The sequence below is a fragment of the Eptesicus fuscus genome, chromosome 1 (genome assembly GCF_027574615.1).
Source record: "Eptesicus fuscus isolate TK198812 chromosome 1, DD_ASM_mEF_20220401, whole genome shotgun sequence".
Taxonomy (NCBI): domain Eukaryota; kingdom Metazoa; phylum Chordata; class Mammalia; order Chiroptera; family Vespertilionidae; genus Eptesicus; species Eptesicus fuscus.
In genome coordinates, this window is record NC_072473.1 from 123,992,412 (window position 1) to 123,998,884 (window position 6,473).

Here is a 6,473-nt window from a genome sequence, read left to right on the forward strand (position 1 = left end):
CACTCACACATAAACACACACGTGCCCATCAGGCACTCCCACCACTGACAGAGAGGTGCACACATGTACACACGTGCCCACACCCAAACCGTAGCCCTCTTTCCTCTGGCCCCGGCCTGTCACCTCCTCGCCCACTGTGCTCGCCAGTTAAGCAGCGCAGCTGGGACTCTCGCTGCTCCCCTGGGCCTTTCGTGATGTGAAGAGGCTGGGGCTCAGCAAGCAGTAGGTGCCCGTGGATGTGAGTCGAGGGAATGACTCAATGAACACATTAATTTTTCAAGCCCTGGGTCACGGGGCATCCTCCTGGCAGGCAGCCTGGGTGCAGTGGTTGACAAATGAATAATTCACTAGCCACCCATGGGAACCCGCAAACCCCTACGCAGCACCCCCTCTCCTACCAGCAGGGCACACCCACTGCGGGGACCCTCCCTTCCCTGTCACCTGTCACCACTCCCAAATGTGGCATGCCCCCTCTCTCCCCAACTCCTGGACCCTTGACGTTCCCCAGGGATCATCCGTAGGCCCCGCACAGAGAAGGCAAGCAATAGAGGTGGGGCAGACGATCGTATCAGAAGAGGATTGTATGGTATTTGCCACAATGCCTTATCTAACCCTCCTCCTGGGGCCCATCCTGCTATTGTGGATCACATGAAGGAGGGCAGAAAGGAGAGAAGGAGGGAGGGAGGGAGGGAGGGAGGGAGGGAGGGAGGGAAGGAGGGGATCAGGCTGAAGCTCAGAGGAAGCAGAGAAGAGGAAGAGGTATTCAGGGCACAGAGGAAGGCTGTGCCCAGCAGGGTCCCAGGAAAGCCTGGGAATCTCTGTTTTGTTTTGTTTTTTGTTTGTTTTGTTTAAATATATTTTATTGATTTTTTTACAGAGAGGAAGGGAGAGGGATAGAAAGCTAGAAACATCGATGAGAGAGAAACATCGACCAGCTGCCTCCTGCACGCCCCATACCGGGGATGTGCCCGCAACCAAGGTACATGCCCTTGACCAGAATCGAACCTGGGACCTTTCAGTCCGCAGGCCGACGCTCTATCCACTGAGCCAAACCGGTTTTGGCTGTTTTGTTTTTTAACATATTTTTATTTTTTATTTTTTGTATATTTTTATCGATTTCAGAAAGGAAGAGAGAGGGGGGAGAGAGAGAGAGAGAAACATCAATGATGAGAGAGAGTCATCGATCGGCTGCCTCCTGCACGTCCCACACTGGGGATTGAGCCTGCAACCCGGACATGTACCCTGACCGGGAATCGAACCGTGACCTTCTGGTTCATAGGTCGAAGCTCAACCACTGAGTCACACCAGCCGGGCTAGGCCTGGGAGATCTTCAAAGATGGGACGATATCCGAAGTGCTCGAGCCTCTCCCATCTTCCCCAGGGGCCTCCGCCCGAGGAGCAGCCTCGTCCAAGTCCAGTTACCACTTGTCCTTGGAACCTTCTCAATACTTGAGAACCAAGTTCCACTTCACCCCTTCTTCCCACCTCTGCCCCTTTCCTTTCTTTCTTCCTTTCTTTCTTTTTTTTATCCTCACCCAAGGATATTTTTCCAATGATTTTTAGAGAGAGTGGAAGGGAGAGGGAGAGACAGAGAGAAATATCCATGTGAGAGAAACACATGGATTGGTTGCCTCCTGCACGCGCCCCCACTTGCGCCCGGGCTGGGGCGGAGCCGGCAACCCAAGCACATACATGCCCTTGACGGGATTCGAACCTGGGACCCTTCCGTCCGCAGGCCAACACCCTGTCCACTGAGCCAAACCGGTTAGGGCTGCCCCTTTCCTTTCCACCAGCACTTTCTGTGCTCAAGCCTCTCCCCTCCCGCCATCAGCAAACCCAGCAGCCTCAATCCGGGTCCCTCTCCCCGCCCCTGCCACCCTTTTCAGCTCCGAGTCTCTGGAACCACTTGTGTCCCTGGACTCCATGCCCTCCCGCATGCTCTGCCCTTGGTCCCTCAAATCCGGCCCCTGATGCATGAGACTGTCTCCCACCCCACCCCCATCCTTATCTTAGACGGTTCAGGCTATATAACAAAATACCACACACTGGATGGCTAATAAAGAACAGAAATTGCTTTCTCACCGTTCTGGGGAATGGAAGTCCAAGATGAGGGTGCCAACATGATGGGGTCCTGGTGAGGACCTCTTCTGTGTTGCAGCTAGACCTCTTCTCACCACGTCCTCCCATGGTGGGAGGGACAAGGGGTCCCTCTGGAATCTCATCATTCCATTCCTGAGGGCTCTGCCCTCCTAACCTAATCAGCCCCAAAGCCCCCCGCCCCCCCCCACCCAACACCATCACCTTGGGGTTAGGGTTTCGCCATATGATCTGGCATGGGGAGACGCACGCATTCAGGCCATAGAGTGCCCGCCAAGGTCATGTGCCACCTCCCAACTGCCTCCTCCCGGCAGCCCTCGCCGTGGGCCGCTCCAAAATCAAGATCCTGGCTCCCAACTCTGCTGTCTTGCTGGCTGGCTGCCCACAGCTGTGATGCCTCATCCCTTTGCCCACCCCCACCCCCCTTGAGCTCACATCTGGGCAAGCTGACCAGAAAGCCTGGGTGCTCCCTCCTTTGGGAGTTCAAAACCACATACAGGACCGGCCCCAGCCCCAACCTTGACAAAGAGCCCCGCCCGTCTCCTTTCCGTGACCTCTCAAGCCATGTTCTGACCAGCGTGGGGACCTGCCCTGCTCTCCGCCAGAAAGCTCGGGATGTGAGGAGGGACCCTTTTCATAACCTCTTGGTGGGTGTGGCATCACCAGTCTCCACATTCAAGCCAAATCTGGGGCGGGGGGTCCATCCTGTTCCCACAGAGTGGCCAGGACACGCTCCCTCCTGCCCTACACACTTGCCCCTTGTGGGCGCGGGCAGGCTCTCCTGACGCCCCCCCCCCTCTCCCTCCCTGTTGACTGAGTGCCCACGTGGGCCGTGATCAGGCCTGGCGCTGGGACAAAGCAGACAGGGTCTCCCTTCAGTAGCCTGCCCTCCCCCCTCCCCCCCACACTCCAGACAGAGCAACCTTTGTGAGAGTGAAGTCTGATCGGGGCCCTTCCCTCCCCTAGCCCCACAGGAGCCGGACCAGCTGCCAGCACGCAGCTCCCTTTACCTGGCAGGTCAGGGTTCACTTTTATTAAAGACGCTGGGAATTTCCTTACAAGTGAGGACACTGGGGGGATTATGCTTCTTTGTTAATTTGTTGCCTGGGATTATTTCCTTTTTCAGAGTTTTGAGTAAAAACAGGCTCAAGATAGAGAAAAATGCGGAGTGGGGGTGGGGTGGCCTAGGAGGGGTCCATGGGGGGGGAGGGGACATAGGTAATACTTTCAACAATAAAGATTTAATTTAGGTTTTTTAAAAATATATATTTGTATTGATTTCAGAGAGGAAGGGAGAGGGAGAGAGAGACAAAAACATCAATGATGAGAGAGAATCATGGATCGGCTGCCTCCTGCACACCCCACAATGGGGACTGAGCCCACAACCCAGGCATGTGTCTTGACTGGGAATCGAGCCATGACCTCCTGGTTCATAGGTCGATGCTCAAGTGCTGAGGCACGCTGGCCGGGCTGAAGATATGAGAGAGAGAGAGAGAGAGGAGAGAGGAGAGAGGAGAGAGGAGAGAGGAGAGAGGAGAGAGGAGAGAGGAGAGAGGAGAGAGAGAGAGGAGAGAGGAGAGAGATGGAGCCAGCTCTAAGTACCCACAAGATCTTGTGTGGGACCAAGTTGGACGTCAGGAGAGGTGGCAAGAGTCCCAGGAGGTGCAGGAGGGCAGAGAGCCCACCCCAGCAATAGCTATGCCCGAGCAGCTGCTATGAATCCAGAGATAGAAAGTAGATGAGTGCTTGCCCGGGGCTCAGGGGCTGGAGAAGCATTGGGGTGACTGCCAATAGACACAGGGTGTTTTTTTTGGGGGGGGGGGATGAAAATGCCCTGGAATTATAATGATGGGTTCGCAACTCTGAATATACTCAAAACCATTGAATTGTACAGTTTAAATGCATAAATTATATCTCAGCAAAGCTGTTATTTTTCTTATTGTTAATCCTCACCTGAGGATCTATATTTCTATTGATTTTTAGAGAGAGTGGAAGGGAGGAGAGAGAGAGAGAGAGAGAGAGAGAGAGAGAGAGAGAGAGAGATATCTCACATCAATTGGTTGCCTCCCTGCACATGCTCTGATCAGGGCCAAGAATTGAACCTGCAATGGAAGTACATGCTCTTGATCGGAATCGAACCTGGGACCCTTCAGTCCGAGGGCCAATGCTCTATCCACTGAGCCAAATCGGCTAGATCAGTGGTCGGCAAACTCATTAGTCAACAGAGCCAAATATCAACAGTACAACGATTGAAATTTCTTTTGAGAGCCAAATTTTTTAAACTTAAATTCCTTCTAACGCCACTTCTTCAAAATAGACTCGCCCAGGCCGTGGTATTTTGTGGAAGAGCCACACTCAAGGGGCCAAAGAGCCGCATGTGGCTCGCGAGCCGCAGTTTGCCGACCACGAGGCTAGGGCAATAAAGCTGTTAGTTTAAAAGCTACCAGAAACAGCCTAGACAGAGTGGCTCAGTGGCTGAGCATCGGCCTATAAACCAGAAGGTCACAGTTTGATTCCTAGTAAGAGCACATGTCTGGGTTGAGGGCTCGATCCCCAGAGGGGGCCTGCAGGAGGCAGCCAATCCATGATTCTCTCTCATCATTGATGCTTCTCTCTCTCCCTCTCTCTCCCTCTCCCTTCCTCTCTGAAACCAATAAAAATATATTTTTTTAAAGTTACCAGAAACAATTGTGCCATCAAAAACAAAAACCTGCCGAAACCGGTTTGGCTCAGTGGATAGAGCATCAGCCTGCGGACTGAAGGGTCCCGGGTTCGATTCCGGTCAAGGGCATGTACCTTGGTTGCGGGAACATCCCCAGTGGGGGGTGTGCAGGAGGCAGCTGATTGATGTTTCTCTCTCATCGATGTTTCTGGCTCTCTATCCCTCTCCCTTCCTCTCTGTGAAAAGTCAATAAAAATATATTTTTTTAAAAAAAAAACCTCCTGTGGGGAGAGAGGGTCTCAAAAACAAGAGCCAGCAGGCGGGCCAGCAAAGCGGGTCAGAGGGCAGAGCAGTGCAGGCGGAGAGATGGCAACATGGGGATGGAGCCAGGGAGTTCTTCAGAGAGCCCAGGCTCTGTGAAGTCCCAGACCCGCGGAGCAGAAGCCGAGAAGCCACAGGACATCAGCAGTGGTGCCGCTGCAGTGAGGGTGGCCCAGGGACTCTGGGTACCAATAAGACAGAGAGTGCAGGGAAGTGTAGCGAAGACCAGAGGGGGTTGGGTACATCCTCAAAATGAGGCTAATAGTGTCAGTTCTGAAATAGAAGGCTCCTTGTGGGGGAGGAACTTAAGTAGGCTGTCGGAGATGGGGATCACCCAGGCCTAAAGTGTTCCTTCACTCTGTAGTAAGGGACGATGGGGACATCTTGACCAGAGTCCATCTTACAGGTGACCTCCTTAACCCATAGGCCATGTGGAGACAGAGGCAGGGATTACAGTGATGTGGCCACTAGCCAAGGGATGCCTGCAACCACCAGAAGCTGGAAGAGGCGAGGAAGAACCCTCCACTGGAGTGTCTGGAAGAAGCTCGGCCCTACAGGCACCTCGATTTCAGACATCTGGCCTCCAGGACTGGGGGAGAAGAGATGCCTGTTGTTTGCGCCCCAGATTTGTGGTCACTTGTTGAAGCAGCCCCAGGACACTCATACAAGGGGGCAGGGGAGTGGGTGGTTAAGTCTTCCCCTTGACTTCTACTGATGAACTTGACACTATAAAGGTGTTGCTTCTAATAGATGCCCCCTGCCCCAGAAGCCCTGTTGGTGGAGAGAAGAGGCCCAAGAAGGCATGACCTTCATCCCAGGGCAGTGGGAGTCAAACAGATGGAAAGAACGAAGATGAAGAGATCAGATCTGAGAAGATCAAGGTCGTCCAGCATGTGGATGCCATTACCTGTTACCTCAAGTAACCCCCACTGAGGTTGGAAAGTGACATCATCCTCGCCAGGCCCCTCTCTCCTGTGTACTGTCATTGTCCCTCTGGAATTGCAGCCCTCTGGGTGTGTCTTGGGGTTACTGCCAGCAAAGCCCTGGTTCATAGGTTGATGCTCAACCACTGGTTGGGAAGGCTGAGGCTCAGGGCCAGAGCTACTGCCTTTCTCCCCTTCCTCCTCCTCCTCCTCCTCCTCCTCCTCCTCCTCCTCCTCCTCCTCCTCCTCCTCCTCCTGAATTCTCTACTCCTGTTCTTTTGGCCATGGAGCTAGCATAGCCCAGACTCTCCTGTGTGCCCACCATCATCTGACCAACTCCACCTCCAAGGTACAAAGTCCATAGGGAGACTCTGACTGGATGAGCCAAGTTTATGGACACATTCCTCTGAAACAGGAAGACACTTTTAAGAAATATTTTTATTGATTTCAGAGAGGAAGGGAGAGGGAGA